Raw genomic sequence first — 12,834 nt, forward strand, 5'->3', positions numbered from 1 at the left:
TTTCTATTTTGTTTGAGGATTTGCCGCTCGTCCAGTCTTCTGTTTCTTCCGTAGGAAACAAATATCAATCGAAGCAATTTAGGGTTTGGAGTTTGTAAGTTTAACATGAAATGGTTCATTGTCGGATTTCGATCAATAGTGTGTCAAGACAAATAATATCTGAAACCTCTATAGCTTTCCCTGTTGGATCGGTTCATCTTTGGAAAGAAAAGACGTAAATACTTCGAAACTTTTTCTCTTTCTCTATATCTTTGAATTTCATTGGAAATGGCAGAATCCCTTCAACGATAATCTAAAATATTTTCGAACAACTGAACGTTGATTTTACCAGATCGATTTTACAAATATCTGAGCTACATTGTATTTCCAAAATGAAAAGGCGGACATAATTTCTTTCGCACGTACATGAACGCACACGCACGCACACATGCGTAAACATACTCACGCGTGCACACGCATACACAGGTATGCACACACATAATATAGTTGTAATGGGTGATGCTAGTGATCTATATTTAGAAATACACTTGTATTTGAACTTAATCAGCATTAAACACTTAAAACCTTCTGGTCTTTCGGTTACTATATATTAGATAATATATTCTTAATGGTTTTACTGATAGTTTAGTGAAGTGAGTAACCAAGGTATTTCGAATATCTATAGAGTATACTAATTATTAATAACTTCCATCATATGGGTCGCTGGAACATAGCTGATCTTTAAGTAGATGTGCAAATCACAGGTCATCCTTTATAACGTCTGCTGCTCCTTAGTATCTTTAAAAATACTCTGGTTTTCAAGAAACTGCTTCGTACATTATTGAAGATTTAACGTATTTAAGTTGGTATATTCCCTTTATTTAAGGCGGCGAGCTAGCAGAAACGTTAGCACGCCCGGTGAAATGCGTAGCTGTCTTTCGTCTGCCGTTACGTTCTGAGTTCAAATTCCGAGGTCGACTTTGCCTTTCATCCTTTCGGGGTCGATAAATTAAGTACCAGCTATGCACTGGGGTCAATATAATCGACTTAATCCGTTTATCTGTCCTTGTTTGTCCTCTCTGTGTTTAGCGCCTCGTGAGTAGTAAAGAAATAGGTACTTCATCTGTCTTTACGTTCTGAGTTCAAATTCCGCTGAGGTCGACTTTGCCTTTCATCCTTTCGGAGTCGATAAATTAAGTACCAGTTGCGTACTGGGCTCGATCTAATTGACTGGCCCCCATCCCCCCAAATTTCGGGCCTTGTGCCTGATGGAGAAAAAATATTCCCCCTATTTGACGAAAGTTTAATTTGTCTACGCTCTGGTTAAACTTCATATGGAGAGAGCTATTTACATCGTGATAATACGCGATGATTTAGTAGTGTTCCGTTAATCAAACAAAGTACGAGCGACAATCGTTTGAACTAATTTCACGATTGAGTAGCAATAAAAAATCTCCCAATGTATAATGTGTTTCAAATATGAAGGAATAAATTATGAAATATAAAAATATAAAAAGAATTCTTAGTTTCATCAAACATAAGATAAAATCAACTTTTTAGTTATCACATAGTGAATTTGAAACCTAAACAAATATTACCTTCGTAGATAATTTTGTGATTTTCAGTTCACAACAATAGTTATTTCTCTTGGGCTTTAAGAAATCCCACACAAATAGCACTTAAATTAGTTACTGTACAACTAATCTAAATATTTCCTTATTCACGAAATCTCAGAGAGAAATTCGAATCAATTATTCGACGACAAAATAGCATATTTATTTTACAATGCAAATCTCTCAGAATTGAAAATCTTTCAATGTAACTTTCGATTAATTGTCAAAGTTAAATTTAGTCACTGAATATATACGTAAATTCGTAATGTGATGGAAGAAAATTAAAATACAGTACAGTATAAACGCAAAGCAGCACATTGCATAAAGTAAGAAAACTGATAACGCTTCATTATTTAAAACATTACCCCACAATAAACATATACTTGAACATATACATTTTATAAAGTATATATGAATATATAATCATTATAATTTGAAGCAGCCATATTGGAGTGGCGACAAATATTATTTGTCATTATAATTTGAAAATACATGTATTCTGTATGTAAGAGGAATTTAAATATTTTGCATGCATACACGCATACGTATATACATAAGTATTTGTGCATATAAATACTTAGAGGCAGCCTCATCACATTGTTAACCTGAGATATTTCACAAAGAATTGATAATTTCTCAACAGAAAACGATTAATCAGACACTTGCCCAGATAAGAAGAGGATGAATAATTAAAAGAAAAAAAAAGAAAACGTAAATAAAAATCTTCAGAAAATTGACCCAAAACAACGAACCAATATTATAAGAACTTTGCTTAGAATAGTATATAAGTGCCTACAATGCTAAATCTCCAAACCTCACTGATAAATTTGAAAAATATTGTTGAAATATCAAAAATATTTGAGGCTGCTCTGAAATGTTCCTGTAAAAAAGTAAAGACCTCTCAGATATCAAAAGATTTTACGTACTTAAGTTGGTATATTCCCTTTATTTGATGAGAATTTAATTTGTGTACGCTCCAGTTAAACTTCATGTGGAGAGAGCTCATGTTCTAGGAGAATCGTCCGAAATAAAATATTTCCTGCTGTTTTTATGTTCATATTTTTATATTTTACTTGATAATTTTCGTGTGATATATAGGGACCATGTATCCTGCAAGTTCTTTGAGGCTGGCGTGGTAGTTGCCGTTAATGTTATTTTTTTAAACTATCGCATGGCGATATTTGCAGGAAGAAAACATGAACAGAGAGGAGATTCTAAAGTGCCGATGCACTGGGAAGAAAAGACTGGGAATAGTGCATAGGTGGAAGTGATAGTGGAAGCACTCCGTCGGTTACGACGATGAGGGTTCCGGTTGATCCGAATCAACGGAACAGCATGCTCGTGAAATTAGCGCGTAAGTGGCTGAGCACTCCATAGACACGTGTACCCTTAACGTAGTTCTCGGGGATATTCAGCGTGACACAGAGAGTGACAAGGCCGACCCTTTGAAATACAGGTACAACAGAAACAGGAAGCAAGAGTGAGAGAAAGTTGTGGTGAAAGAGTACAGCAGGGATCACCACCATCCCTGCCGGAGCCTCGTGGAGCTTTAGGTGTTTTCGTTCAATAAACACTCACAACGCCCGGTCTGGGAATCGAAACCGCGATCCTACGACCGCGAGTCCGCTGCCCTAACCACTGGGTCATTGCACCTCACCGGAAGTGATGGACAAAACAAGTATGAGGATAAATGGGGAAGGATCCTTTTCAGATTTGCTATTTATTCTAACAGCAACGTTAAAGCGACTTCTCAGTCGTAGGAAAGAATATTTGGGTTGCCAGGATAAATTCTCATAGCATTTTAAAGCATATAACAGTAGCAGAGCCAATAATCTGTATTAGTTCTGAGACCAGATGACCTAATTCTACTCCTGAAATCATACAAAGCTAACATTATTAGAACTTTGAAAATACTTTATACCATCTGCATGGACGCTGTTCGATTACCACAAATGTTGGGAAATGGATGGAAGCACTCCGTCGGTTACGACGATGAGGGTTCCGGTTGATCCGATCAACGGAACAGCCTGCTCGTGAAATTAACGTGTAAGGTGCTGAGCACTCCACAGACACGTGTACCCTTAACGTAGTTCTCGGGGATATTCAGCGTGACACAGAGAGTGACAAGGCCGGCCTTTTGAAATACAGGTACAACAGAAACAGGAAGAAAGAGTGAGTGAAAGTTGTGGTGAAAGAGTACAGCAGGGATCACCACCATCCCCTGCCGGAGCCTCGTGGAGCTTTAGGTGTTTTCGCTCAATAAACACTCACAACGCCCGGTCTGGGAATCGAAACCGCGATCCTACGACCGCGAGTCCTCTGCCCTAACCACTGGGCCATTGCGCCTCCACTATGTTGGGAAAAACATGCACCTCAAGTAATAAAGGTTGCAGACAGGCTCAGGTAAACAAAAAACAGTACAGCATCATTTTAAAGAATCATAAAGAGAATTATATGCAGAAAGATAATAAACAATTTCAACAAGGGTGTACTATGCCCAATATTGTTTCGAATCTGTCTTGCAGGGCTTCTGCAAAAACACAGCTAAACGATACACAAGACATAAGATCGTCCCTTGCTTACATGGCTTAAACGAAATATACTTTAACGGTGAAATTAATTTCACATCGAGGGTATCAAGCTGTATACCAGATCTCACATTTCTGTCTACCTGTCTCTCTCTTGGTGCTGCAGCCGAAGTATGCACGGGTAGGTGTTTAAAGATAAACTATTTTGTGCAAGTATGTCTTTCTCTCTGTCTCGCAGTTTTCTCTTTCAACCTCTTTCTCTCTCTCCCAGTACACACAGATGGATATATATATATATATATATATATGTATATACACACATACATATCCTATCCTAGATAAATTGAATATAAAATATCGCTTAAACAGAAATCAATTTTATCGTAACTGGCTATATAGCTGCATTTCGGGAAATAAGTAAAAAGAGTAAATCTAACAATAAATAATAAATAAAGTGTTTTTGCCAATCACCTCGGTATGAGATACTTTTCAAAATATATTGTTTCTATCAAATCAATATAGATAAGCTAATTATTTCTTGGCCCCATTGCTGCCGCTGCTTCCGCTACCACTGCTGTTACCGCTGTACCTACTGCCGCGGCTGCTATTACTACTACTACTACTGCTGCTGCCGCCGCCGCCACCACCACTATTACTACTACTACCACCACCACCACCACCACCACCACTACTACTACTACTACCACCACCACCACTACAACCACTACTACTGCTACTACTACTACTACCACCACCACCACTACTACTACTACTACCACCACCACCACTACTACTACTACTACTACCAACACCACTACCACCACCACCACCACCACCACTACCACCACTACTGCTACTACTACTGCTACCACCGCCACCACCACCACCAGCATTACCACCACTACTACAACCACCACTACTACTACTACTACTACTACTACTACTACTATTACTACTACTACTACCACCACCACCACCACCACCACTACCACCACTGCTACTACTACTACTACTACTACTACTACTACTACTACTACTACTTTCGATTGAAAGCGGCCTTAGATTTATTGGATATTGCATTCTTTTCAGCAACTGCAAACAACACGAAATCGTTTTAAATAAAGGAAAATGGAAAACGAAAAATAATTTTAATTACATCTCACAAAAGAATCGGTATCCAAATCAAAATTACCATATGTCAGAGTTGTGTGTTGCTGAGCTCTCTCTCTCTCACACACACACATTTATGCATATATGTGTATATGTATGCTAGTACGAGTTTGTTTATGAATGGTTCTTTAATGTAAGTATATATATTTTATATAATAATTATATAGGAACATCGAAAAAGAAAAAGGGAATATTATATGGATGTTCATTGAAATATGTCAATTTTAAGCTTACCTTAATCTTTTTCGAAATTATATATGATGTGTACATACGACTGTATAAAGACAATGTATTTGTGTTGACACGTACGCAAACACATATGCATACATGTGCGTGTGAATAGACGTAGGTAAGTTGAATAAACCTACGTATGTGTGTACTTGTGTGTTTACGTTTGTGCAGAAAGCCGTCGATGTGCATGGATGAACGTGTCTTTCTTTATGAATTGGGTGACAGTTTGAAATCACGTGCACGCGTGCGTGCGCACCGACTTACACAAACACAGATATGTATAACTGAACGCTTTTTGAAAACGAAAAGGATATAATATATGATTTTTTTTTTTTTTTTTTTGGTTGGTGGTAGGGAACATGAATACGTGCAAAATCTTGTGAGTGGTTCTGAAAATACAAATTAGAAAATAAATTTTCCATGTTCATTCACCCATTAAATTTAATAAGAAGAGCCATTTCATCACCAGCTGGCTGATCGGCTTTCGCAGACGAACATGATCTGGTAATATTTATGAACGCCTAAAAGATTTGTCATTAACTCATGCTACCATATCTTTGGAGAAATTCAATCATGACGCAAACGACAGCTACAAAGTAGAGACATTTCATAATGTTGCTTTCCTTTTATAAAGCATCTATATTTTGCTTTTTTCTATCTGCTCTCCTTTTATTGAAATTAATTTTATTATATATATATATATATATATATATTTGCATATGCTGTTTTCTATTTTCTATTTTCCATATCGATTCCAATTTTGCTTTCCTTTATTTTCTCTTCGCCACTTTAAATTAGCAGATATTTTCTTTATCAATTTATTCACCTCAAAGAATATGTTGGATTTTGATTTTATTCTCAAACAGACTGCACTTTACCACACAAAAAAAAATCAATTTGTGGTTGCAGGTTACAATACACCTCATCACTCATTTAGTGTCGCTTCCCTCAATATTTGACTCCTACCGGCATTGCTTTCCAATTTTCACACTAAATTTTGCTGTCTTTTTTTCCTACCTCTTAACCTCAATTTCTCTCTGTGTTTCCTTATTACGTCATCACTGAGTTTCTTTCAGTTTTGATAGAAGTTTACCAATAGCTTTATTTCAGCTGGAATTCAACAATTTAAAATCTAAATAGCACATGCGTTCGTATACATAGAAAATTCCAGCATTCCAAGTATTCTGTATGCTATATACAAGCACATATTAAACAGTTCCCGAATGTATGAATCTCTATATTTAGGCATTCATCGTACATGCACAGAGACAGACATGTTCGTAGATACACTCAGACACACGCTCACAATCATGCACGCACAGAAACACAGATTCGCACACATTGACGACGTAAAACATTAAATACTAACTCTAAAATAATACATATTGTGGTGTCTTGAATCTTCCAGTTTCGCAAAGCTTGTGCGAGATATTATTATGAAGTACAAATTACCAAATGTTTCTGTCTGTGTGTTTGTATCTCTCTATCTCTCACTCTCTCTCTTTATATATATGTATATATATATATATATATATATATATATATATATATAGGTGCAGGCGTGGCTGAGCGGTAAGAAGCTTGCTTTTCAACCAGATGGTTCCGGTTCAGTCCCACTGCCTGGCACCTTGGGCAAGTGTTTTCTAATATAGCCTCGGGCCGACCAAAGCCTTGTGAGTGGGTTTGGTAGACGGAAACTGAAAGAAGCCTGTCGTATATATATATATATATACATACATATGTATATATATGTATGTGTGTGTGCGTGCGTGTGAGTATTTGTGTATCTGTGTCCCCCACCATCGCTTGACAACAGATGCTGGTGTGTTTACGTCCCCCTAATAGGTGGTTCAGCAAAAGACATCGATAGCATAAATTAACAAAGCGGTCGATTAAAACCAGTTAAGACGGTGCTCCAGCATGGCCGCAGTCAAATGAGTGAAACAAGTAAAAGAATAAAAATATATATAAATATTCACACACACACACACACACAACATATATATCAAAGAAAGGATCAAAAGTTTATCCTGTGCCAAAGCTCCATAAGTCCGGTTTCCCGTATTATGTGGCGTATAATATCTCCCACCTCCACAAAGATGGTAGATCGGTCCGTCGCAAGGTTACTCAGTTCTGTTGGCTGAATGGACTAGAGCAGTATAACGCATCGCCCGCTCCTGCAATCAGAATTCCGATCTTATGATTAGGAATGCGCGCATGCACATACTGGATATTTTTCGCGTTTAACTTCTGAAGAGTAGACGGTGAATTATTTTAGCCTCTCTCACTAGCTCATTTGTTGTACTTGGTGTACTAGCGTTGGTTCGGCTTGAATACTGCTCTTATTTGCGGCTAAACGGTGCCCATAATTGGGCGCAATAGTCTAGGTGACTCGGAACAAATATTTTCGACAAATCTAACAGATTTCTTTATACTAGTTCTGAATGATCACATAATCCAACCTTTAGGCCATTGCCTTCTTTGTAACAATTTAAAAATGGATGAATCTTTCTAAATTTTTGCATACATTATTTATTTTGTATATATTTTCCATTTTCATAACTTTGTTTTCAATTGCATTTCATTTTTCTTTTTGGAGAGGTGCGTCTCTAAAGAAGCGCCCAAGTTTGTATTTATGCACATCACTACTTATCACTGTCTCCCCGTATTTAATTTACTACGAGCCACCGAATAGCGCAACCAGTCATTCAACGATGACGGGAATATAAGAATTGAGACCTGTCTCCCATGTCAATTCGCAGCGTATGTTTTTCCTATCTCTGTTGCATGGACCCAGCAGTCTGGTTAGGGAGTGCTGCGAGCTGACACGGTGTATTTACTCTTATTTGTCTATGACAAAACACAGAGAAAGCCTTCCTTACGGATTCGTATATACTTCAAGCATATTTGAACTTGTAACGTGTTTGTATCTATACACGTCAATTGCTTATCATTTATACCCATACTAAATATATAGAGAAATATCATTATTTCTAATTATCTCTAAAGGAGACTACGGCAGCGGTACTGGATATTAACAGTTATCACCAAGCTAATATGGCAGTCTAGAAAATTAGGACAAATGCTGCCGTTGATTAGCTCCAAAAAGCCATCGCTTCTAGCTAGCTATGTGACACACAAACCTGTCTCCATTATAACCTTTGGACACAGGTTTGCGTGTCACATAGCTAGCTAGAGGTGATGCCTCTTGCAGCTAATCAAAGGCAGCATTCGTCCTATTTTTCTGGACTGCCATGTTAGCTTGGCGATACCTCTTAATAAATATATATATATATATTTCATTTAAGTAATGATTAAACACACACTAACTCTATCATTCAACACATACAGTTTCTGAAGAACAGTTCTTTCTATAATGTATAGCATCTTTTAATGTTTCATTCCCCTGTAAAATATATGTATTGCTTACCATCACCATCCAAGACATTTCAGTAGTTTCCCACCTCTTGCAATAGTTCTCAGTGGTCTGCATTCCAATAATACATCTTCTCTTACGAGAAATCCATTCGTACGTGTAGTGGTTGACAATTGATAATGTAACAAACAGTGATTCAACTTTTCTATCTGATACATTGATCAATTACACATTTGAATTCCAAAGACTGTACACACCCCGTGAGTTCACTCTGACAAGTGATGTAGCAACGAGTCACATCTTTCTACAGTAACATAGACTTCCCCCAACACTGCAGATTTCATTATCATTCCTATCTCTTTAAACTTGAAAAGAACATTTATCGTTATGGACTGAAGCAACGTCAGATATTATATTTCTCTTCTGCACATACACACGTGTGCGCTTGCACACACAGACACGCACAAGCTGCTAACGTGCGAGAACACACATATATTAAAATATTAGTCGATACATCACCCTTCATAAAAATCTAATTTTGAACGGCATTAGTACAGCAAAGACTTCCGCACTACCTTTATATCTATATTGTGATATGTTCATAAATATTGATTTGTGTGAGGTTTTCGAGTCAACATGTGCGCGCGCACAAACACAAGCATACACACACACAGACACACACATTATTAACAATGGTAATAGTATCTTATTTAATTTTATAGTGTACTGGCTCACATTATGTTTGTTTTTGAACGTCGCGGGGGCATTCAAATGTAAGAACGCTCACGGTGAAATGGTGAAGAACATTTCAAAAATAGATGATTTACAGTAAAACAGTTCTATATTTACGGAGATGTACTTGCATAGCAAGTGATTTGATCTGAGATCGTGTGTTGGAACGAAAACAATTGCAGCGTGGAAGGTGTTTGTAAGCCATTTAAGAAACACACAAAAGCCGTTCGATTCACTTCAACATTTATGAATTTTCCTAATATGTAGTATGCAAACCTTAGTAATGATAATCCATCATTCAATATGTAATTATGTAAGACCCTTTATTTTATACACTACTCCAGGAAGCTTATACACTATTTGGGGTATTAATTCAGTATTATAAGAACTTGCGTTTTTTTTCTTGCATGTAACTTCGTGGGCGTATACATATTGCTAAACTAGCAACCATGGTTTGTAAGGATCTGCCGTTAATCAGCCTTTTATTTTAGTTGAAATATATTTCAGATGCAGCACTGATTTTTGTCAGTGAACAGGTCGCGGTCTTATAGCGACGAAAATATTTTGACAAATTAAACTTAAATGTCGAAGTGAATCGAACGGCTTTTGTGTGTTTCTTAAATGGCTTACAAACACCTTCCACGCTGCAATTGAGTTCTATATTTAAGAGATGATGAATTACTTACATTTAACGGATCTTTGTCCTCATCTTGTTTGTTGTTAACGTAGGTTCGAAATTTCCCAAAAACATCTGATGAACGATGGAGGGTATATCAGCCGAAACGTTGTGTTAACTACAAACAAGAAGAGAACAGATATCCGTCCAATGTAAGTAATGTAAATAATGTGATTTACAGTAAGTCTGGCTGAAGAGCTTTAAGTATATTCCTCCAAAACGCGTAATCAGTTGATTCCAGAATATCTGTACGCCTTACTTCTGTAGTTCATACAAGGTAAGCCTATTTCTGTTATATTCATTGCATTCTCCGTGTGTATTTTAATAGTGAAAAATTTGTGGTTTTAAAACGTATGTGTGTGTATGTGTTATATATACGAGTGAATAGATGTGTGTGTATGTATAAGTGCATTGATGAAATAACTGAATCTCTATCGCTGAAAGTGACGAAGATCCATCTCATAAACATATCAACACATCTGGCGTCCGATATACAAATATCATGTTCTTTTAATAATCGTTCCTAAAATAGGAACATGGACTTAAAAACCAGAGTGAAATGTACTTTCGATTATATCAGCTATATCACTTAAAAACCAGAGTGAAGTGTACTTTCGATTATATCAGCTATATCACTTGCATAATACCATATTTATCGGTCCAGGAAGCATGAAACACCAACTGAGACCAAGCGTAATTTGAACCCAGGACGTAAGGAGCAAAGAAAAATAATGCGATCATTTCTTCCTTTTTTCTAAAGATTCTACTTATCCTATCTTGAATATCACTTTCATATCTCAGTTTAAAGGTTGGAAATTTCCAATTTCAATCTTTTGTAGTTGCCGTGGAGTTTAAATTACTTACGCTCCATGTATTCCTCCATAATTTTAAAATATTCTGTACGTATTTTATATCTTCTTGCTTCTTCCTATTTCCATAGAATAAAGAACTTTGCTCACTCTATTATGTTTCCTATCGCTATTTCTCCCCTCCTTAAAAACCTATCTATGTATCTAGTTATATATATATATATATATATATATATATATATATATATATATATATATATATATATACTGATGGCTCTATATATTTCACTGTACCAACTGTTTATTTATCTCCTGCATCCCATCTATCTATCTATCTATCTATCTATCTATTTATCTATCTATCTGTCTGGCTCTCTGTATGTGCGTCGGCTGTCTGTGTGTTTATCTATCTATGTAACAGTATGTGTGCGCGCAAGCCCGTGCGTTTATAATTATATACGTTTGACAACCCAGGCGAGTTTGCGTTGTTAAAATTTCTCACCAAGTGGTGCCCTGTTCCGATTCTACTACTAGAGGTTTCGGCCAAATAAAATTCTACCATCATTTCGTCATTTTGTAGACGGAAATTGTGTAAAAGCTTACCATTTGTGTATGTGCGTGTATGTATACGTGTGCATGTATTTATGGATATTTACATCTTTCGCTGTATACTGAGCAAATTTGTAAACATCGGTGCACTTTCAAGGAACCACATTGTGTCAGCGATGCTCCATTTTTACTCTCACCGTTCAAAATCTTGTGTATAGTCTCTTATATGAATCCGTTCTGTCTGTCTGTGTGTGTGGCTTCTAGGATCTCGGGCATCCTCCATTCAGTTGCGCTCAAATTTGATATGTAGATACCGACAGTATCAGGGCGTGTATAAGTCTTGAAAAAATTACAAAAATCGATTCCAGGTGAGAATGCGATCGATAACGCCGTGGAAAATCACTTTTGTTTGGAATAGAAAAACGTCTATCTTTATTTCTTCTTTTGCTGATGACTCAAATTTAGGTTAAATCAGTGTTTCTCAAAGGGGAGACCTATGGGATGGTCGCACAAGTTGTTTTGAGAAAATTTGGTTTAAATGTTTGACAACCTAGCACCGTCCATTGGACGGGGGTCACGTTTTGCTTCTGTAATATGAGATTGTATACATACATGCATATATACATACATATATATATATATATATATAATGAATCTCTGAACGAGGTATAAACAGAAGCTGCACGACAACGTGAAGTATATTTGCCGCTTAAATGTGGCTAACAAGCTACAGTAGCATCCACCCTTAGTGGTTAACCACATTTAAGTGGCGAATATACTTCACGTATATATTTGCTAATATAATATATTATTCACTAACTCGACGGAAGCCCATAAACAACGATGCCGTAGTTCTCAAATTGTAGTGCACAATAAATAATTTTCAAATATATGATACTAAAGAGCATTACTGTATCACAATTTGTATGTCTCGCCAATTTATCTCTATGTAGATTTTAATGTCCACGCTCAACCTTGTGGTTACTACGTATGTGAGTGATGCACTTGAGGTCAATTCGATTGACTGCACCACTCACTGATATCAGGTGGTCGAATAATGCCTATGACAGGTTTCCATATAGCAATAATCAATTCTAAATTATGGGATTTCCTTTCCTGCTGAATGCTTTCTTTCTGTTTCTGACAATATTGAAAAGAATGAACAGCGTAC

The sequence above is a fragment of the Octopus sinensis genome, linkage group LG4 (assembly GCF_006345805.1).
Source record: "Octopus sinensis linkage group LG4, ASM634580v1, whole genome shotgun sequence".
NCBI classification, from domain to species: Eukaryota; Metazoa; Mollusca; class Cephalopoda; order Octopoda; family Octopodidae; genus Octopus; species Octopus sinensis.